At 45.4% G+C, this 22,859-nt stretch overlaps 1 protein-coding gene across 1 annotated transcript in view; it reads right to left on the reverse strand.

The window, feature by feature from the left end:
* BARD1 (BRCA1 associated RING domain 1) overlaps positions 1-22,859 on the reverse strand; it is a 1,013,377-nt gene that overhangs the window by 607,858 nt on the left and 382,660 nt on the right. The gene's annotated exons all lie outside the window — the stretch shown is intronic.

Below are 22,859 nucleotides of genomic sequence, written 5' to 3' on the forward strand. Positions count from 1 at the left end.
ATGAGCATGTGAATCCATGCCAGATCCCATTCTGGAGGAACAGGTTTCTTTAGGACAGGACTGGCACTCTGTTACCACCCTTCTCAGCCCCCAAACACAGGGTGTCTCGCTGTAGTCTCCAGAATGTATCTGATAAATTTAAGCGCATTGCCTTTAGATTAAATAGTACCCAACCTAAGTAAATTGTATATTATGTGAGAAGCTATTTTTGTTGATTTGGTGACCCGTAGACCTCTGGGTGTGTAGCCGGAACATTTTTAATATGACCCTTACCAGATCCTGCCAGTATGGTAATGCTGTAGTTGCCTTATGGTGCTGTTGGCTATGTCAGTTGCTAGCACGGAGTGCCTGGACAAGCTACATTGTTAACCCACGTAAGACTGATTGGTATCGTCCTTGAAATAACTGAGGTTTATGACAAGGTTACCTGTAAGGACCAAGACAGGGCAACCCAAACACTCAAGTGATGCAGTCCAGGTAGTGGTTTAGGGAAGAAACCCCAGAGTGCTTCTTCCTCCTCCCCTACTTACTGTGCCAACGTTCCACAGTGGGGGTGGCAGATGTGAAGAGGGTTAGTATTATTTTGTGAAGCTGCTGGTGTAGCCAGGACCACATGAGTGAAAATGCATTTATTGGTGGCTTGTAACATAGGAGCAAGTGGACGGTTTGAGAGCCGGCTCATTCTCAGACCCAAACTGCTAGCGAACCCGGCCTGGCAGAGCATTACCTGCTCACACTACAAGACGGCAGGAGAAAGGCTGTTTGCAAGTTACGCAAATGTACCATAGCTGAAGGAAAACAGTCCCGGGGTGAAGGAAATTGAAACTGTGGAGCTGTAGGATGCCTTGATGGTGCCTGACTCCATAATGGCAGCAGCGGTCTTTGAGCCGTTGGCCCACATTCTGACCGCCAATCCCCTAATTAGCTATGAAGGCAAGCAGCACCACAGGAGTACCATTAAAGGGGAGGAAAGGACATATGGGGAAGAGAAGCAACACAATGGCCCAACCAATCCAGAGACAGGAATAATTGGAAAATGCCCCAACCAATCACAAGCCTTCTTTAGGCATTTGTGATGGCTAAGACTGTATAAAAGGAGGCAGAAAGTGGTGGATGGTGTAGGAGTTAAGGAGATCTGGTGAACATGGAGCGTGTGTAAGGGAGAGCAGAGAGTAGTGCATTGTGTAGTGAATCTCAGCCTTTGAAGCACATTAACAGGAACCTGCTAGGGACTGCTGTATAGATCCTGGCAATTGCATGGGAATATTACCTGCAGTTGAGGTATCAGAGTAATGTGAAGGGTGGGGATTGGGAGGGTCTGGTGGACTAAGGCATACATTTTATTGCACAATAGTTGGTGTGAGAAACCTGAAGGTGTCTCCCTAGCTAGTCCCCGGGGATCTGTCATCCAGGTGGCCAGGACACAGCCATCGACATAGGATCCAGTTCCTGAAGCAGACCAGTGAGGGAGGATCACCTGGATGGACGGGGGGGGTTCTAGGGGAGTGGGCTTGGGACACTGACCGGTGAGAAGCGGTATCCCCTTCTTTCAACAACTTTTCCCCATCCTTCCATGATGTAGGATATTCCAAAACACTGTCTGCCACCCCCTTTTCCGACACAAACACTTTTGCAGAACATGAAAGACAACAGACTAACACCAGAGCCGTTTACCTGACATGTCCCAATACAAGGGTCAGGCAAAGTCAGGCAATTGACGAGAATCACACACACCTGACGGCCCTTTCCCTTCCCCACAGGGATAAAAGGTGGAGCACGAGAGCACAGGACAAGCAAGGCAGACAGCACAAAGTGAGAGCTAACTCAGCACGGCAGTTCAAGAGGAGGCGAAAGACGGTACATACCGAGAGGGTGACAAGGAGAGAAGCGATCTTGTACATTCCAATCAAGGCCTGGGAAACCTCTGCAGATGGAAACGTAAGAACGCAAACAATAGCTAGCATGTGTTCGCGGTACACAAGACCCTCCTCCACTCATTACCAAGCCGGGGAGAGACGCTTGTCTCGGAGGTACCAACCTTGACTCCAAAGAGGAAGGAAGCCAAGCGGTGCATCACAACCAGTGAGTTGAGTGGTGTGCCGATAAGAAGCCAAACTGTGTTGAACGAAAAGTAGCAAACGGCTAATTTGAACTTTGAAAGGTTTAAAGAAACTATTGATGAAAGAGGGGGAAAGCCACAGCAACAGAGGTGTCTGGCACCACGTGGGTGCTCACGCAGGAAACTCTGGACGATTAGCCGATGGTAGAGAGTACTGTAACCAGAAGTCCTTTGGAAGAGGCGAAGAGATGTCAAAGTGGTCATACAGGGGTCTTTGTAACGCACTGTTTATGCGCTAATTTCACCAAGCAGGACTCCTTTCACAATCATCTGTTGGTCAAAGTCTTTTGACGGTACAGATAAGAACCGACTTTGACCAACAGATGATTGTGAAAGAAAGGGAAAGGAGTCCTGCTTGGTGAAATTAGCGCATAAACAGTGCGTTACAAAGGTTGGCAAGAGAACGCAGCAGGGGGGATGCTAACAAGAAGGTACGAAGTCTGAAGTCCCATGAACAGTGTGTTAACAGGAATGAAACCGACGGAGGAATGTCCAAAGTGAATTGTTTGAAAAGACATTAAGATTTGTGTGTACAGGAAGGATTTTAACACCAGGGGAAGTAGATTGTCCACCTTGGCATTGGAATCTGAGCCCGGCAGAGAGTACCCGAAAGAAAGACCTGAGCCCGACTGAAACCTAGGGGTACGAGCCAGAGAGAGATCCAGGGGGAGGAAAGTCATCACCTCAACATTTAATTTCAAAGGAACTTTTTGTTTGTTTGTTCTATTGAATACATCAGGCCCTCGAAGGCAAGAGACTTTTATTGAAAAGACAACCATCGGAGAACCCAATAGCTGGTATGGAATTGTCGACTTGTGCTGGGAAGCCTAGAGTATGTGCTGTGCTCATGAGATCCACCTTGCCCCATTCTCAAAACGTGAAAAAAGGGAGACCCCCTGGAAATCACATTCTGACTTATTATTTGTGAACACTTCTTTCTTTATTGAAAACCTGATCCCACACTCTAATTAGTTGTAAGGAATTTGCAATATATGTTTTTTTATTATAGGCCTTTTTACTTTGACAAGGCATCACAAGGACTGCCTTATTTTTCATTTGATGGTCAAAGCTTGCTCCCATCTTAAATTTAGGTTAGGAGTTTTTCCACCCTGCATTTACAGTTAAAAAAACACCTGTGAACTGTGATCACTTGTGTCGATCTTTACTGTTGCCACCATGAGTTCCTTACAGTAGTCACATAGGTTAAAGGCTAATCATGTGAATCGGGACACTACAGATTAGGAAGGCTTAATTAAGACCCAAAACTAAGAAACAACCAAGTCCTGCTGCACCCACACTGCCTGGGCCGCATGGGTGTGCAATGCATATTGAACTAATGAGGTGGTAATTGAGGAGAACCTGGGAGCCAAACTCTAGGGCAGTCTGGAAAGCCCAGAGTAGAACAATACTATTGCTGTTGCAATCAACAGTAAAGCAGTCCATTGATGGATGGACCTGCATTTACTGAACATACCTAACACAGCAACATTCCATAACCTTTGCAACACTGGTTGGAACATGTACTTAATCTGTTCAGCAACCGCTGTTACCAATTGGGACCCCCCCCCCAACCTCCCCACCTGCACTCCTGCAGGGTCTAATAGTGCAGTTAGCAGAAGCTTGGCAAGTTCATGATGGGCAAATAAGTGACATGCATGCCAAACTGTCCATAATTGCATAGGTTTGTGTTTGTATCAGCCATTCACATTGTTTATGAATATTCCAGACTAATGGGCAAATTAAATTAGACATAGGCCTAGGTATGTGACCTACTGAGCAGTTATCGTCGGTTGCTTTGCAAAACTAGAAAATGGATAATTGACAAAAAGACAACATCCATACCCACAACTGTTAAGTCATCTTTTGCATATGCCCAAATGTACATGCAGGCTTTGTGCTCAATGCCTTTACACATTTGTCAAAATCGCTCCACTCGTAGCAACGTCCTATCCTAGAGAAAACATTGTATCGTCTTATACTTTGCCCATCTGGAATTTTAATAATGGGCAAATAAGCAAGATTCATGTCAAACTGTCCATGATTTAATAAGCTGCCTAACTGTATTACAATCAAATAAAAAAATGTATTTATTTGATATGCCAAAGCACAATCTAGATCTCCAAAACCACTCTTCACATTGGCCCCCAAGATGTTGACTGTTCATATATATTGAAAAATCCTGAAAATGGCTGGAGGGAAGGTGCTGCAAAAGAAGGGAAAGCCTAGCTTTAGCAGATCGGTCTCCCAAGCTCTGGATACAATCCTTTCCAAACACACGGCACACACCGACAGCTTCTTGCTTGCCACGTCATACTCATACACCACACCTAATGATGCTTGCTGGCCAAGCTTTGCCGGGACTTTTAGTTGATTTAGTGAGTTAGTCTTGTAGCCGAGGAGTATTAACCACAAGGCTTCCCAAATATTTGTTGAGGAATAACCCTAAAGCCCAAGTAAAGTGTTCTTTAAACCCTACATTTTTAAATGGTTGCATGTACTTATAAATGCCCCATTTGCCACTTACATTTCTGTAAACACCTACTTAATCTAAATTAAGTTTAAAGCCAAAGCGAATTTGCCTGGTCTAGATTTTAAACTCTACTAGATTACTGGTAATTGCTGCACATTAACATGTATTAACTGACGTAATTTGGGTCGGAATCATTTTGCCACCACATGAAAAACAATACGCTCCTTAGAGGTTCGGATGCTGCTCACCATTTCATTTTATAGGCAAATATTGCTCATCGCCCATAAGAGGTTGGAGACTCCAGGTGTAAGCTGGAGTAGGCTCAAGCCTAGTATGGCTTGTGGGTGAGAATCAACCAGAGTCTGAAAAGCACACAGAGGAATATTCATAAGTACCTACTGGAAGGCGCGATCTGGGTCTTAAACCGAAGAGCCAAAGGCATCCTACGGTGCTATAAATATCATGTGACTGTTACCTGGAAACAGTCATCAGGGGGATAAATCCAAAGAAATGCTGGTTTTGGTAGAACACAGAATTAGACATTCGAACTAGAACCACTTCCAACAGCCCCAAAACCTTTTTGGTTATACTTCCTTCCATACACATTTAGATAGTTATAAACGCCTTAAGGTAACTTGAAGCACCGTAGACCCTACCAACCCACACACAAGAGTGGAAGCATAGGGTAAGTTAATACATAAATTATTCAGTGGAGTCCTTACCAGAAAGGCTAAAAATATGGTCTAGAGACTTTCTGAAACCATTATTTCCCAGTCTGACTGCTAATTTGACTCTTATCCTCTGTGCCGACAAGGAATGAAGAGACTGACCAAGTGGTGCCACGATGATGGCTCTAAACCTTTATTAAAGTGAAAGATAAACCAACCTCTCCTTAACTCTAATGGAATTTCCCCAACTAAAGAAACTCGGATGCTCGTCAGGAAGCCAGTGAAAACCCAAATCAAAAAGCTCCTAAGCTATCCTTGTCACTACAACAAACAATAATGAAGTTTGGGGTCTGATCGTGACCCAGGAGAAGGACTCCCTTCTCTTGGATGTAAAGTGTCCCAAAGACACCAAGGGTTCTCAAAATCAGTTCTACAGGATCCTCGTGGTGCTAGGAGAATAACTCCATTCTCCTAGCAGGTTCCCCAATGTTCCTTATAGTTTTCAGCAAAACCTGTAATCCATTCAAGGAATTTTCCACACATGCAACTTTCTTATACTAGTTATCCTGCCTGCACTGGGACGAAGAAGAAGCTGCTCAAGTCTTTCTTGTTTTTCCAGAGCACTTCTTCTGAGGAACGTCGTCTTGAAGACTTTAAAAAACAAAGACTAGGATTTTCTTCACGTTTCTCTAGAAAGATGCATATCCCATTTGATTTCAACAGGGACAGACTCTTGGCGGGATGTGGGGGTTGACATTTTAAAGAGAAGAAAGACCGTCTTACAAATTCTTCGGCATGTCCCAAAACATACACTTTGTCAGCACGGTCGATCGTCGAAAACCTGTTATTTTCGACGAGCAATGGCTAGCTGTTCCCGCTGACGATTATGCTGAAGACCCTTTGGCTGGGAGTAGCTCTTGTTGGCGAGGATTATCGAATGATTGGACTTTGTTTCCGTTAGGGTGTAGTTTTCTGGATGTTACACTTGGCTTAAGGTTAGCCTCCTTTCCTGTATAGAAGTTTAAAATAGATTATCGCTGTAGGATTTAGGCTATCTGTGCCCTTGTTCAGTTGTTCACTGCTTCCGTTATTAACCTTCTCACAGTTATTCTGGCTCCCCGGTTTTCGACTCTTAGGGTAACACATTTCACCGGTTCTGCCTGGAACCATCTCTCAATGTATGATTTATTCTTTATTCTACAGAAATGGGCACGCTTGTCTTTGCAAACTGTCACTACTGTTGGTCCTAGCACTAGATATGGACTTGCCTGTCCATTCATTACATAAACTCCATCATGCAGGACCTACGTGGTCTTGGCGCATTTGTCAGACTTGACGGTTCACTCACTACAGGTCACTCCACCACACTTCCCATCTTCCTGCTTCTACTCTGCTGGCACCCTGCCGACCTGCCAAACATTTTCTTGGGCATATCACAGTCAATCTGCTCCGTTTCTTTCCACTGCTTTACTGCGGGATCTGTAGATATTTTCGAATTTAAAAAACAAAATGGGAGATTTGTTTGAATTTCGGCAGAATGAAAATTTCAAAGAGCTGAACATTTCGAACAAATCTCCCATTCGGTGCCATTATAGTGAACAAGGGGAGCAGGGTTGCAGGGCTGTCCCCTGCACCCTTGTTCACTACAATGGCATCATGGGTTGTGAGGGTGTCCTCAGCTCCCAAGAAGAAAGAAAAAGGGACCCTAGGCAACCAGTTCGCATCCACCTGAGTGAAGGGAACCGGCGTCGCATAGGGATGGAGGAGCCATCTGCACACAACGAGGAATGCCACCAACAGGTAATTAGGGGGGCGGGTGGGAATCATTATTTGACCAAGTCTTGCATTTCAAATTCGACATTGCCGCATTCGGCAAGTTTGAATTCAAAAGTGCGGCACTCAGTCAATTCACGGATATCCCTTCACTGCAGGCTCACTCTCGTACCACACAACATCACACTACCAGAACGCCAAGACGTGGAACTAATTCTTCCTTGGACCAGTTTCTCTGTCACCTTCGGCTATAATCTTCCGCTCTAGATGTCTTGCCAACATGCCAGACACCTTCTCCAGCTTCTCGGACCTCTATTACTGCTGCCATCCTGCGTACCTGCAAGACATTCAACATTCCCCTTGAACCACCCCGCTAGCTTCTACTTTTCCACTCTGGTCATTTCCTTCGTCCTTGCATTCCAGGAGCGTTCCTTGAATTTTGATTCGTCCCAGTACTTGTCAGTAGAATGCCCAAACTAGTACAGTAGCACATAATTTCTGAACTATTTTTAGAATGCTTGGGTGACGTGGTTATGTTATAATGTTGGGATGCAACAAGGGTTTCCCCCAGAGATTTCCTCACCATGGGGTCCACACACATTTTATCAACCCTATGGGGGACTCTTGGTTAGCGGCCTCAACACCACAGCCTCATGAAAAGGACCGCCATAGCCTCTGAAGGATAGTCACACCTCCTGTTCAGTTTTCTTAGCTCAACCAAGATGGCCATCCTGTTTTGGTTTATTTCCTTGCTCTTCTTATGGGCTTGAACTTCTGTGTTCAAATTAAAGGTGTGGAGTCTCATGTATTGTGTTGTTCCGTCACCGCGACAGGTATCAGTTGGAAGGGATGCCCCAGAAAATGGACTACAATTTGAAAGACAGTTTGCAACCGTGTACAGCGTCCTATTAACTGTGCATGGGAGGGGAATCAGACTGGACATATCAAAAGCGAATCAGGCATAACAAGGTAAGGCAAGTCATAACGTGGAATAGCAAATCACGAAAAATCATGTTAAGGCATACAAGACACAAATGAGAAAGATGTAAAAGTAATTAAACAGAAAAAACAAGCACAACATGGCCTCCTCCCCACACTTCTTCCCCTAGCCTTTGCAGGCAGTTCTCATTTCCACTTTGCGACTGTTAAAATCGGTATAAAGTGATTTCAACGAATTGTGAATAACGAATCACTTGAGTAACGAACTAAAAATAACAAAACATTGCATATTCTGTAAAAAATATATATATGCAGAGTGGGTTAAGGGAATAAAGCAAGGAAAACAGAGCTTGAGGGGAGGGGCACATTGAATAACGAGAACAATTTGATATTTTTTAGTCATTTTTTATGTGTTAAAGTTTTCATTATAATTTCAGTCGTTATCACCACATGGAACCTTAAAATCTCTACATCCCCGCTCTTACAGATACGTTTTGCAAAGTGTACAACACAGACCATGGAATGGCAGATTAAAAGGAGGACTGCATGTGAACTAGCACTCACTTACCCTATGTAAAGTGCAACTGGGGGTTCTAGGAGTCCTTGAATTTTTGGTTCGGAGAAAGAGCAGCAAGGAATACAAAAATCACACGCACTCATCTCAGATTCATACTGTGTTTCTTAACAGGCTGCCGGCCATCTCAAACCAGCCTTCTGGGACTTTTTACCGTTCAGCAAAGAAAGGCGTTTGTGCATCATTCATTGATCAGGGCTGGGGCCAGAATCATTAGTCACTTGGACCAGAAATCTGTCCGGGTGTGTCACGAATAAACTTCTGGGACACCAGTGGTCCAGGGATGAATATCTGTTTCTAAACCATCAATCATCCCCACACCTCTAGTACACCAGAAGGGATCCGAACAGATTGGAAATACAAGTCAATTAATTATAAACCTCCTTGTCCAATTTTGGTAACATGGACAGGACAGCAGGTTTAACTCTACAAGGTTGTGGATCGTTGGTTAGTTGCAACACAGCGAAAATACAATTATTACCCAATGATAAAAGTGACTGTCCACTCAAGGTTGTATACAAATAGCTACTTTATTATTATTACAACAGACAGATCTAGCACACTACAAAATACAATCCACTCTGTAAAAGAACACGGAGGACAGTTTCACGAAGGGCAGGGATGCACACTGGATACTGACAGGAAGGTAGTCGGTAAGCAACCAGTCTTAACTGTTCAAGGTTATTTGGTGTCAGCACCAAGGGAGCAAGGGGTCTTAAATGTCACTAGGGGCTTTCAGAGAAGGGCCAGGGGGACAGAACCGCAATGTACCTGGTGCTTTATATGATCTTGATGCGCAACAGTGTCGAGTCGGTTCCAGGACACTGTGCAGCTCCTGTAACAGAGTTCAAGACGGGAGAATGCTGCGGGCAGCTGGCGGCAGGCAGTTCTTTGCACATCAACAGAACGTTGCGTGTCAATAGCAGAGGATAAATAAGAGGACGGTATGCAAGGAGTTTGGGCAGGGTGTTCCTGTGCGGATTTCAAAGAAGACATTCCAGTGGTACGGTGTGGGCTCGCTCAACAGAGGGCAACTGTAATAACTTGTTTTCAAAGTTCCGCATGCAGAATATCATTCACTGGGTCACTGCGAGAACCGTGTGACGATTTGTGGTTATGCCTTATATAGCTCCAACTGTATTGTTAAGGCATTGGGTGGCAGGTATTGTCGGTTCGAGCAGGGAATATTGAAACAAGATGTAAAGATACTAAATGTTGTTATAGTGTATTTTGTTGTGGCTATAAACGGTATGTGTTAATTGCGGCATGATACATTAGCATGATTAATAACTGGGTTCAATGTGATATCAGGTTTGTCTTAGCATATTTCAAATACTAGAGTCGTTATATGCATACAAGGGTGCATGTCGTGGACTCTGTGGAGAATAAAGGGATGGTGCAAAGACTTATTGGGGCATTGTGGAAAATTAATTGTGCCAGTTAGTGATATGTTGTATGTGTTAAAACAGTTTTTGGTCCGAGCAACTTTGCAGACTTTAGGCTAGGACAACACACTTGACAAGTGCTAATGTGATCATGCCTGCAATAACCATGTCTTTAATGCCTAGATCTTGCTTGAGTTGGTGGTGCTGCCTTGTATGCATGTTTGTGAGAGAAACAATGTTTGGTTATGACAGGCGTGGTTAAGGGTCAAGGTTTTGTTGACTATTTCAATCTGGGACCGTGGAACCACGGTTCCAGTTGGGGGCAGTGGTCTATGTAGATACAGGCAAGTGCTTGCCAGAATGGCAATATGGGTATTGAGCTGTTGGTATAGTGGGCTTTGAACCACCTATGTGCTGCCCTCGGGGTGTTGAACATCCATGGTAGTTTTGTATATTTGGTGTTGGACATCATTTATTGTAAGCAGAGGTATTGGATACCTCCAATACCTATGTTAGGTTGTTGGGTGTTGAACACCCGTTTGTGAGGCGTTGGACAACCGAGTGTGGACAAAGAGGTGTTGGACACTGGTTGATTTAAAGTGGTGTTGGACACCCATGTTAGCCAACTGTTATTGGACGCCACTCAGTGTTATGGAGCGGCAGTGGACACCAGTGTGTTTTGGGCGTTGGACACCACTTGAGAATATGCTGCAGTTTAGGGAGTACTCCAGGTGACTGGGTCACATCGAGATTGTACGCTCATATAGTAGATGTGTGTAGTGTGGAAAGCCCTGGTGGTATGTTGGCGTCCCCGCTGTTGGTGTTAATCACAATTTGAGGTCAGAGTCGTGTGCAGGTTTCAGTTGCGCCTAAGTGCTTGCTGTCTTAGGGTGGTTACTGAGCAGTGAAACTTTTAATCAGATGGTCTGGTTTGTTTGAGAGATTTGTTATGGTATCCTTTTCTTAGTTGAATGTTGCCACCTTCCCTCATCTCAGGATGTTTTAGGGGCAACAGGGTTTGATATTGTGTTGTCCCGTTGTCATGTGGGTGTGTGTTCAAATGCCATGTAAGGTGTATTTTAGGGTTAGTCTCTTGGTGGTGTAAACGCCAAGGTGTTAGCCTCACCGTGCGGCGTAGTGCTTTGGGAATAACCTCGTTGGTAGTGACCATAACATGCACCGTGGAGATAAAACTAGGACTATGGTCCATGTAGAGGTGGTGGCATTGGAACTAAGTTGTAGAGAAGTTTTTATTTACCCGGTGGCATCTCGTATGTGCAAGACTCTTCTAATGTGGTTCAGATTCTGATTTCTCATAAGGGGGAGTTGTGATGTGATGTACTTTCTTACTGCCTGGTCTGCTCTGGATGGGTGTGATGCCATGATTGTTCTGAGAGTAGAATGTGGGGTGTTCACTGCTGAATGTTTCCTGGATGACAGTTGCAGAGAGGCTGGCTAGAGAGGGTGTGCCAGTGGATGTTCCTCATTGTATCCAGTGTCCTGTGAACTCTTGAGGATGACCTATTCTGCATTCAGTAACTAATAAGGAAGCCTACCTTTTTACCTGTGACCCCCTGGTCATCTGTGCCAAGTCTACCTCATAACAGTGCCTTGTCTGCACCAACCTTGTCTTCATAATGGGGCATTCAGGTACTAAGTGTTGCATACAATTGAGGTTCAGAGCTTCACCAAGGAGGAACGTGCAGTGTCTGGGTCTGATGCAACAGATTGTACCAGTAAAATGCAAAGGTGATTTCCTTTCAAAACATGAACGCTGATGTTTTGGTACTTTGCAGTGCTAACTGACACCGAGCTACGATATCATTTTTACAATATATGGATCTCATTAGGAAAGGAAGATTTGCTGGTTTGACATAGGCTATCAAAGCTCAGGGCCACTATGCAAACTTGCATTACAAGTCTAAACTGCTTTCAAAAATCCCAGCGCAATGCAGAAGAAAAAAAAATCACGAATGGTTTAAGCCTTTTTGCGTTAGTAGGCTTTTGTCAAAAATCACTGATACGGATTAACAATCTCATAAAAACGCTACTGCGCCTTACCGCGAGGTTCTAAAAGATACAGGGTGTGCTTGGCTTTAACGGCACTAACAGGGGTTGCGATTGACAAATGTTTAAAATAAAATGAAAAAAGGACACTGCTGCATCAATTTCTCTGCAGGCAGAAGCACTCTTTGAAAATAGTGTTTTGGGTCATTCTTCATGTTTGCTCCCCCTGTAAAAGCCTGTCGAACCTTAATGGAATAAAAGGATCGAGAATGATGTTCAGTGCCAATGGCCAACAAAGTGTTTTGTGTGCAGCTGCTCTAGGCAGAATAAAACGCGCAGACAATACTAGAGGGAATGCTCTCTGGACAGGAGGAGTTAGGAATGAGAAATGTTCGCTCCCTAACTTGATCCAAATCCTGGTTATTGCTCAGAAAAGCTAAGCAATGATCTAGTAACCAGGCTATAAATCATGAAGAGTAAAGCACCCTGTCCTATTACACTAACCCATGCACTACAGACCATAGTTGTGTCTAATTTGCCCCTAAAGCCAGCACTTCTCCTCCAAAAGAATGTTCAGTGACCGCCATAAGTTAAAACTACGCAGAATACTTGTAATTTGTCCAACAAAAAAAAATCCTTCTTTGGCACTCACACCCGTACACTCTCGAACGTAGACTGTTCCCATGGATGGAACGCTCACCTTAAAAAGAACTTAAAACTGCTTCTTAAAGCGGTCGATAACTAACAATGCGCCCCTAGTAATTGACAGACTCCAGCCAAGCACAGTTGTACTGATGTGTGCAGTAGAAGGAGTCTCCTGAAATGCATCAGCTAGTCCCCTGGTTCAGATGACTCGTTGCTTGTTTTCATCTGTATTATCAAGTATTGCACCACAGCTGCCATTTTCCTGCTAGAATATACATACACCGTTCTACAAGAAGTCGGTTCACCTTAGTGTGAAAGACCCATGTGAGTGTGACCCATACCGTCAGATTAATTTATGCAGACGCAGAGATTTTAGAGAAAGTATAATCCCTTAGATTGACGGGGTATCCCCTTCATTATTAACTCAGATAAGACCCGTTTCATTCTGGATCACAATACATAGAACAATCTAAAGCAAGCAACTGATGTTTTTGAAACAAACCGCTGGGTTTTTTTGACACTTCATGAATTTGGATTTGGTGCCAACTTCATTAGATTAATGATGGTGGGCTTTATGTTCCCCCAGATCCAGAGTTGGGAACAATGATCACCTTTCTGCGTTAATTAGTATATCTAGTGGCACGTATCAGGGATGTTCTCACTCGTCCTTAATTTTAACCTTTATTATGGAGCCCTTCGCTAGGCAGATCTATTTAAATTATGACAATGTGAATTCAATTAGGTCAGAAGAAGCATACGGCTGCTTGGTATGCTGATGACATCCTATTGATGTTAGATACCCTAAACACACTCCCTGTGCTTCTAATAGGCCTTGGGGCATTTAAGGCAGGGTCTGGTTATTCCATCAACCTAGGGAAATCGGTAGGGCTCAATATCTTGGAAACTCTGGAAACATTGTTGAATATCAAAAAGGGACTTCTCGTTCAGATGAAATTCGGGAGAGCTCCATTACTCAGGTATCAAATTGACAGTCTTTTAGCTGGCTGTTTCAGGCAAACTTCCCCCCTGGTTCCCTACCTTGGAAGAGGATCTGAAGTGCTCGGATAATTTGGAGTTATCGTGGCTTGGCCAAATCATGACTATAAAAATTAATGTTATCCTGCGCTTACTCTAGGGAGCATCATCTTTCCCGATTAAGATTCCTTCTTCTCATATGCAGACGTTGCAAAGGAAATTATACAATTTTATGTGGGCCGAGAAGATAGGTCCTCCGAGTTTAGCCCCATTGATTGTAGGATAGGAGAACAGTCAATTACTGGTTTGGGTCTGTATACACTTGGCTTCCTGAACTGTTCTTCCAGGACTAGGTAGGGGGTCCCTTCTTCCCTCCACACTCAATTCTTTGCACTAATGGGATAGTGCCTCAAGGCAACATGGGATCCCGGGTGGTCTGGGTTCTTGATCACCAATCCTGGGTCACCCCAAATTCACGCCAGGCTCATATTGAGCGCCTTTGCGGTCTGGCAAATGGCAGGCCTCACATGTCTCTCTCAGCTGTATCACATTTATTTGTTCATTGCCCTTGAATAGGTTATGTACTTTGCATATTTGCTTATTACCAATCACGTATTGCTACGTTTGTTGCCTTCTGGAAGCCTGAGTGTAAACCTTACCCACCACTGAAAGTCTGATCTCTGATATTTCTAAGGGACTGAAAAATAATAAAGATTTAACTAAATAAAATGCAGGCTAGCCCCAATGTCAGAGCTAAGCCCTTAGCACACAACTACCGTTCCAGTTGGTATATGCACACAACCCAAGCCAGAGTTTGGAATTTGGTTGCGCCCTAACCAAGAGGTCAGGCCTGCTCAAGTGTTTCACAAAATATACACTGCATCGGCTAGAGGAGCAAAAGCGGTGTGTTTTATCACTATCCTATGACTTTCCTGCTTGGTAGTAGTGAGTTTGTAATGTGTAAGATCCCATGCTTGTGCTCGATGATCCATCTCTTTAGTCTGATCTTTACTGTAAAGAATGTATGCAGTATGTATGCAATATGTGGTCTCTGGATTGGTCGTTATGGCTTGTGAAGCTTACTCTTACCGCCAAAAGAATGTATATTTGTCAAAGTGTATGTTTCAGGATTGTTAACCACTCCAGCCTCATTACAGCAGCATTCTACAACTTTTTTTAAACAGACTGCTAAATCTACTGCCATCTTAAAGGAATGATTGGATGTGTCCTCTACAACCTCAGATCTTTGGTCTGCCAGTAAAATATGCGGCAGGTGTTGTCTTCTGCCACCTCTTGGTCATATTGCAACCAATGGTCATGGACTTGTCATTTTATACCACTGATGCAGCTGTGGGCCAAGTCTTTTTACCAGAAGGTATCAAGTACAGTGCTGAGGGATTCGTCGATCTGCAATATGCAGCCGATCACCTAGAAGAATACTCTCTTGGCCATCCAATTAAGTATCAGGTGTACAGTCAGGAGTTGAGGACTTTTTTTCTATTCTGTCTGGAAAAGAGGGGATGAAAAGGGTACCCTTAACGTCAGTATCCTGGCTCTCATATGCCCCATAAAGGGTTGTCAGCCTATCACAAAGAAGAAGTATACTTTTGCCTTCTAATGAGGTTTACTCAAAGGTAATGGGAACCCCGTCAATATGGTCATATAACCACATTTGGAAAGGGCTAAGTGGAAGGCAAATTATAGGGAGCATCATTGGTGGTGGTTGTGCGAGAAAGTTTGTATCACAAGCAACTAAATGTGCTCAGGCTGCGCTTAAGGCTTCCACCACAGCTGTTGCTTTTCTTTAAATATTTATTTATGGTTTGCTTGTTAGACGCTTACACAGGAAGTAAATACTGTTTCAAATCACCCACAGGGCAACAGGGAGGGTACAGGGGATGAGAAACAATGAAAAACATAACAAATATTAAATACAGTGGGGTGTGGAGGTCGAACCTACTATGCCTTGCGAGTGTTCAGAGCGTGCAAGTGCAGAAAGGAGGGGGAATAGGATAGGTGCTGGGGTGCTCATGGGTGAGCAACAGGTAAGTGCAATGAAAGTAAGTGAGAGCCTCCAGGGTGGAGGGTGAGCCGAGGCAAGTGCCGAGGATAGACAGAAGCTGGGGGGGGGGGGGGGGGGAGTTAGTGTAGGGGAGGTCAGGGCTTCAAGGTAGGGTAAGGCTGTTCCAAAGAAGGGAGCCAGCTGAGGAAAGCGATCAGCCTCCTGCCCTCCGTTTAGAAAAATGCTTTACACACAGAGTTGGTGCGAGAGGAACACGGAGGTCTAGAGGGGAATATGAAGTAAGAGTTGCAGATAGTGTGGATCCAGGCCCCAGACAGCCTTGTGGATGATAGAGGGATTTAAATTTAATCAGTCAAGCAACTGGGAGCCACTGAAGACTTTTCAGGGCAGGAGAGATGCAGTCCCTGGGCTTGAGGCCAAGGATAAGCCTTGCTGCCCTACCAGTCCATGGGTAACATTGAGCTTCTGGGTGAAGTTGCGAAAAGGTAGAATTCCTTTGAGAAGGAAGAGCTGAAAGTGTGACTTTTTGACAAAGGCTTGGGTGTGAGGCAGAGGAGTCGAAGATGACTCCAAAATTTCGGGCTTCAGAAGAGGGAGCAGAGGGTGAGCACATGGAGGAAGTCCAGAGTGAGGGGAAGAAGACGAGAGCATGGTCTCAATGGCAAGGATCTTCATTTTGCTGGCATTGAGGCAGAGTTCATTGGACGTGCACCAGGCCTGGATGGCATAAAGGCAGTCAGGGATGATGGAAGGTGCAAGAGGGTCAGCAGGAAGTTCGAAGAATTGTATGTCATCAGCATAACACTGGAAGTTGGGGGAGATGAGGAGTGCCAGCTTACTGAACTGGCACTTACGATAGATGTTAAAGAGCCAAGGCAAGAGGATAGACCCCCTGGGGGACATCAGAGGTGTAGAAGGAAGTAGAGAAGGTGCCCATGATGACTTGGGAGGAGCAATCAGTTAGGAAGGAGGTCAGCCAGTCCAGTGCCCACTCTGAAATACCAAGAGTGTTGTGGAGCCTTTGTTTGAGGGGTACTGCTGCTACTGAGATATCTGGCGGTTTTGTAGACAAAAGGTGGAAGTGGTAGTTAAAAGTGCAATGGGTTGTCCATGGTATGATAATGTTTAAAATCCATTAGTCTTCAGTCTGTTCTCATTGACAGAGGCAATGAGAAAGTCTTCCTGATACCAGGGCATGGAAGTCCCTTGTCGTCAATCTGACAGAAAAGGGTGTAAAGATGACTCCAGGAGGCAGCAGGTAAGATCCATGTATTAGGTTGTTACAAGCATGTAGCTCAAATGACTATTCAGTGGTTTTTATTTGGGAAAATGCTAGTGTCATCCCGACCTTAACATCAAACTCAGCCACACAGTATGCTAATAAGCTTGTTGACTGTTCATACAATGAACAGTCAAATACAGTATCTACCAAGGGTTCCTGGGCCTTCTTAGGAAGTAGACCAGTCTTTGCAATGTGCAGTAAAGCTGGAGGTGCTCCAGTGGAACGACCTCTAGGTGGACCCTGAAAAGTATGGTCATTATCCTGTTAATTTCTCATTTAAAATGTTTCTGTCAAAAGCTTTGTCGGAGGTAGAATCACTGTTGATTAGCAGCCATTGACTACCTGGTCAGACCAGACGATTGTGTATGCAATCTGCCCAAAAAGGGTGAAGCAGATACCCGAACGATACGCCTTTACTGCTCAAAAAACCCTGAATTTAAAGGAAAAATGAATTGTCTCCCCTTTCAAGTTTTTGTACTAATAACTTGTGTTAACATGGATTTCTGAACTCTGACCTGGAGGGGCAGAGATTGAGAAGGCCATCCTAGTTTCTTGGAACAGGTTAACCTCTGGACAAGCCAGACCAATCAGGGTAGCTATGGCAGGCGGTCAAGATTAAGTCTCAGAGGGGTGAGGGTGACTGAAGGATCTCAATGAGCACACAAAGCAAGGACACCAATTACTCCAGACAGGTGTTATATCAAAAATATAGACACATTTATTACAAGGCCTTTGTAACAGACCATAGCAAAAGAATCACAGTAACACTAAGTAAACCAACACAACACTATCAACACAATGTATATACAAGACCATTGGGGTCTAAAGGGGTTAAATGCATGAAATATGTCGACAACCTAGATGGGAAGGAAACAGGCAGTGCAGATAGTCTTTAGGCCTCTTCGAAATCGACAACACACCTAACGAAGTGGCAGTCCAAAGCCCTAAGAAGAGATGAGCCTTGTGCTCAATAGTAAATGCGCACGCGGTTATTCCAATGAGCAAAATAGGGTCTCTAGCAGTTCGGGAAGGTGGATGAGGCAGTGCAGAACACGTTCCGACTATTCAGGGAGGACCTCCACTTGAAGGCAGAGGCAGTTCCAGAGAGCGGGAGGGAGTCGCTAGTTCGCACTAGCAGTGGAAAGGAGAGGGGCCCCCAGGGGCCTCTCATGCATAAAAGGGGCCCTTGCGGCCAGGGGCCACCGGTTAGTGTTGGAAGTACTCACTGGTCTCAGGCGCACTCAGACCCAAACTTCGCCTGTTCAGTCCACTCGGGTTGCAGGTTCGAACACAACAAAAAGGACGTCTCTGCGGCTTTCAGTTCCTGAGATACAGCGATGATTCCCAAAAGGGACAGTGGCACTTTCTCCGCTCTGGGTGGATGAATCGACCCAATTTCACTGTGGACTGCTTCAGGGGCAAGAGGGTCACAAATGCAGCGTACTTGCAAAAGACGTTGCTGCGGCAGGGCAACACGGTAACCGCATTCACTCCAGTCCTGGCGCTCTCGTCTCACTTCAGACCTGGGAATGCCAAGTGTACGTAATTCGGTGTGAGGGTGCTGGTGACACAGAGCTAGCAATATACCAAGTTTCAAGGGCCTCCTCGAAACGGCAGCGGTGACAGAGCAAAGCAACTGGGTAAACTGGTCAGCCCACTGGTTGGCCCAGGGACACTTCCGACAAAGCTTACTTGCAGGGTTTGATGAAGGTGCCGAGAATAGTTGGTCCCACTGTTCCAATGGGTCGAAGCATCTTCGCAGACCTTCTAGGTTGACCAGATGCAGAGGGGTCTCACGGGACGACATCGGGCTCAGGATGCCAAACCTTCCAGCGGGTCACCAGGGGTTCCTCGACTCGGCTTTGTAGTTGCAGTATACTTGGATCCTATCCTTCATTCAGTGAGAACTCAGGAGATCGAGCTGGTATGGGTGTTGTTGGCCTCCTCTTATCCAAAGACCCCTTTGAGCCAAAACGAAGAGGACTCAATGGGAGATCTGCTCACAAACACACACTCCATAACGTGGATCATCACGGACCACGGTCGTCCCAATCATTCATGGCACTCCAGACTCTCTGGCACCCAGGATGTGTATTGGACTCAGACGTTCCAGTCCACATCCTGGAGGTACACACAACAAGGCATGCAGAAGCTCGCGAAAGCATTGGGTTTTGCGGGAAAGTGCATGAACAAATAAGGACTGACCCGGGTCGACTCGACCTGGGGGAGGTGAAGGAGCAAGATGGCCAAAGGACGGGACAAAAAAACCTCGTGGCATGGCCATTTTTGAGCGAAGCCACCTATTTGTGCCAAATGCAGTTAAAATGACAGGAAAGGGTTCAAAATAATGCGAAAAGATAGCTGCCACCAGTCCGGACCATGACACATCTGCAGAGTTCATAAAAAGTCCAGCAAGAGTATCTAGGGCCTTGGGAAAAAGACTATAGACCCAAGCGTGCTTTATGGCAAGATACATTGCACACTTGGTACATGTTGCACAAAAGTTGCAATACGGGAAAAGGACTAAGGGAAACAAAGTCTCCCAGTACGGACTGTCTTAAGGGCATGTCTGTTTCCCCATAAAAAGTGAGCGAAAGCCCAGAGGAGTGGAGCTGAAGGCTGTGCTTCTCAGGCAGTCAGTCAATGGTGTCAAACAGCAGCAAAAAGTTTGGGGGTATACACATGGAGGGAAAATTACATACAATTACAAAATCTTTCCTAACACCCTGCAAGATGTCAGTTTCAAGTTTCTGGCGCAGGCAGAGACAGAATTCTCAATCATGGAGTTTTGCAGTTCAACTATTTTTAATCTAAAAGTCTTGCAACTATAAAAGGGGATTCTTATCCCCTGACATGATAAACTGTGCGCTTGACCAGGGCAGTGCACATCGAGTCAAGGCAGTGGCCTGGGTTTCAGAAAGGGACTATTCCATTAACCCCCCCCCCCCCCCTCGCCTCCCCTTCCCTCCACTCCACTCACCCTCCACATAAAAGGGGTTGCAAATAATTTGCACACTCGGGCATACCTGTAGCGGAGACAAAGCCCTGATAAAATCAGTCATCCATGTATGGATTAAGGTATACATCCAGCAGGCACAAATATACTACCACAGGCAGAAGGTCTATGAAAAGTCTTTGTGACACATTGAGACCTACAGGGAGAGAAGAATATTGGCAATTAACTTTCTTCATTGTGAATTTCAAACCAGTGATTTTCCTTCCGAATAAGAAGGTTTAAGTTACTTACCTGTAACTATTGCTCTCCAGAGCGGATTCACAATCTCATGCATATTCCCAGATCAGGATGGGAATCCTCGGTAAAAGAAAAAACAGTTTCACTTTAAAACTGCATTTCTCCTTTAAACCAATCACTGTCCTCTGGTCATACTGCACCCATCCAAAGACAGTCCGCTCCCTAAGCCCAACCTCTGGCAGCCATCTTCAGATTTGGTAAGCACGTAAAATGGCAGTATAACCAAGAAGATCCACAGAGGGGCCGGGAGGGTTCGCATGTGAATACATGCCAGACCCATGCTGGAGAACAATAGTTGCAGGTAAGTAACAAACCTTCTCCAGCATGGAGACTGGCATGGGTTCACATTCTCATGAATAACAAATACACAGCAGTACACATTACACAACCACGTGAGGTGGCAAGGCTCAACAGAAGCAATTAACACTTACCCCTGGAACAGACGGAGCTCAAGCGAACAGGTTGTGTAGCACTGCTTGGCTGACTTCTCCCTGGAATTCCGGTTGATGCAGTAAGATTTTTGTAAAGCTATGCGTCGACCTCCACGTTGCAGCCCTGCAGATGTCGAGCAGGGGTACAACAGAAATGAATGTCGTCGTCAAAGCATTTGCTCTGGTGCAGTGGGCTCTCTGGTGAAGTGGGCTCTCAGAGGGCCTGTCAACCACCGGTTTGCCAGCCGATGACAGTGCATGATGCAGCCGCACAGCCATCTTGCGATGGATGCCTTGCACAAGGCCTTCCCACGGTTCACAGGTCCAAAGTTCTAACAACTGTGAAGTCTTTCGAAAACTTAATGCGTGCCATATAGAACTTCAGAGGACGAGCAACGTTCAGCGAATGCAAGGCACTCTCCGCCAGCAACAAAGTTTTCGTAAAGAAAGCAAGCAAAACCAAAGGCCTTTTGAGGTGGAATTCCGACGGAACCTTCAGCATGAAAAAGGTGTGTGTACACAGTATCACCCTCGATTCGTGGAAAGTCAGATAAGGTTGCTTGCAGGATAGGGCCTGGATCTCACCCACACGTCTGGCAGAGGTGATGGCCACAAAGAAAACAGTTTTCCACAAGAGAAACTGGAATGGGGCTTGATGCCTTTGGAGTTTGCCGCTGTGGCAAAACGATAGATTGGGGGTCTGCCCAGTTTGACGAACAGGCGGTCCACCTCATCCCGACAGTCCTCACTTGTGGCAGGAGCACAGTTCGCTGCTGAGAGAGTCTGCGATGGTGTTCTTGACGCCTGCCAGGTCCTGAGCTTCCTTGGATAGCGCTGGGGACGGACTGCCCCCTTGCTTCCGAATGTAGAACATGGTGGTTTTGTCCGTGAAGATCCTCACCACCTTGCCCTTCAGAGACGGTAGGAAAGACTTGAGGGCCCAGAACACTGCCCGTAACTCCAGGATGTTGATGTGCAGATCCTTCTCCTTGGTGAGCCAAAGACATCTGGCGTGTAAATGTTCATGTGAGCCCACCCAAACTTCCATAGAGGCGTCCGTGGTGACCGTGTCCTCATATGGCAGGGTATGAAATACCGTTCCCTGGGCGATGTGGGTTGCGCAGCTCCCACCACTCTACAGACCGCCATAACTCCTTGTTGAGCAGGATTTTGTCCGCAAAACCTTCGGACACTTGTATCAAACGTGCATCCATGAATTTCTGTATGGGTCGCATCTGCAATCTGCACAGACTGACGAGGTAGATGCAGGATGACATCATGCCCAGCAGAGACTTGATGGCCGATACCTCGACTCAGGATGGAGTGCAAGCTGATGATAATCCCCCACTTAGGTCAAGTTTGGAGAAAAATGTGGGCCCCTGAAGCTCCACAACTAGGTCATTGATAGTGGGCGTTCGGTTTTGTTCCGTTTTGATGGCTTTGTTTGGCAAACGCATGTCTACACAAATCCAGAAGAGAAACTGGAGTCTGGCGCTGAGGAACAGTGCGTTCTGCAATGGCATAAAGCAGGGCTTTGGATAGTTCACAGAAAATCCCAGCTTCGCCAGTAGTTGGACGGTCTCTGTGTGCTCGTCGGCCAGCTCCCGAGAGTGGGCACGTATCAACCAATCATCCAGATATGGGTATACATGCATGCCGTGCAGACACAGATGCGCCGCCATCGGGGGCTGGCATTTTGTAAACACCCTTTCAAGCCGAATGGCAGGGCCTTGAACGGTTAATGCTGGCCTTGCACCACGAACCATAGGAACTTTCGATGTTTCTTCTGAATGGGGACCTGGAAATAGGTTTTGAGAGAATTTTGGCAGAATTGGATGATTGAGGTTAGGCGCCCTGACAGGAAAGGATAGGCTAAAATAGGGGCTGCAAATGGGAGCAAGTTTGTAGACACCCTGCCAGGTGGCTACGTTAATGGGATTTTTAAGAACTAGTTTACTTCCATAAATTGCGCACACATCAGAAATTGTTAGAGCTCATTGAGCAAAATGTAATCAAAAACAACACAGCAGACACGTGTTTCGAGCAACAACGCTCTTCTTCCAAGGCTGCCAATTGCAACACATTTTTTGTACATATTTGACATAATCATAAGTAATGAACCAAAAAACAACAGATAGACCCAAACATCAGAAAAGAGGGCAAGATGGTAATACATTTCAGTCAAAAAAATAATAATCAATGCCCAACATAATTTCTCAAAATTGCATTTGCACAAGTAAACAGTAGTCAAAAATTCCACATATAGTAAGGTAAACCAATTTGCATCAAAAGGATATGGAGTGTTAGCAAAGAAT

This window comes from Ambystoma mexicanum, chromosome 9, assembly GCF_040938575.1.
Source record: "Ambystoma mexicanum isolate Mex_15411 chromosome 9, UKY_AmexF1_1, whole genome shotgun sequence".
Lineage (NCBI taxonomy): Eukaryota > Metazoa > Chordata > Amphibia > Caudata > Ambystomatidae > Ambystoma > Ambystoma mexicanum.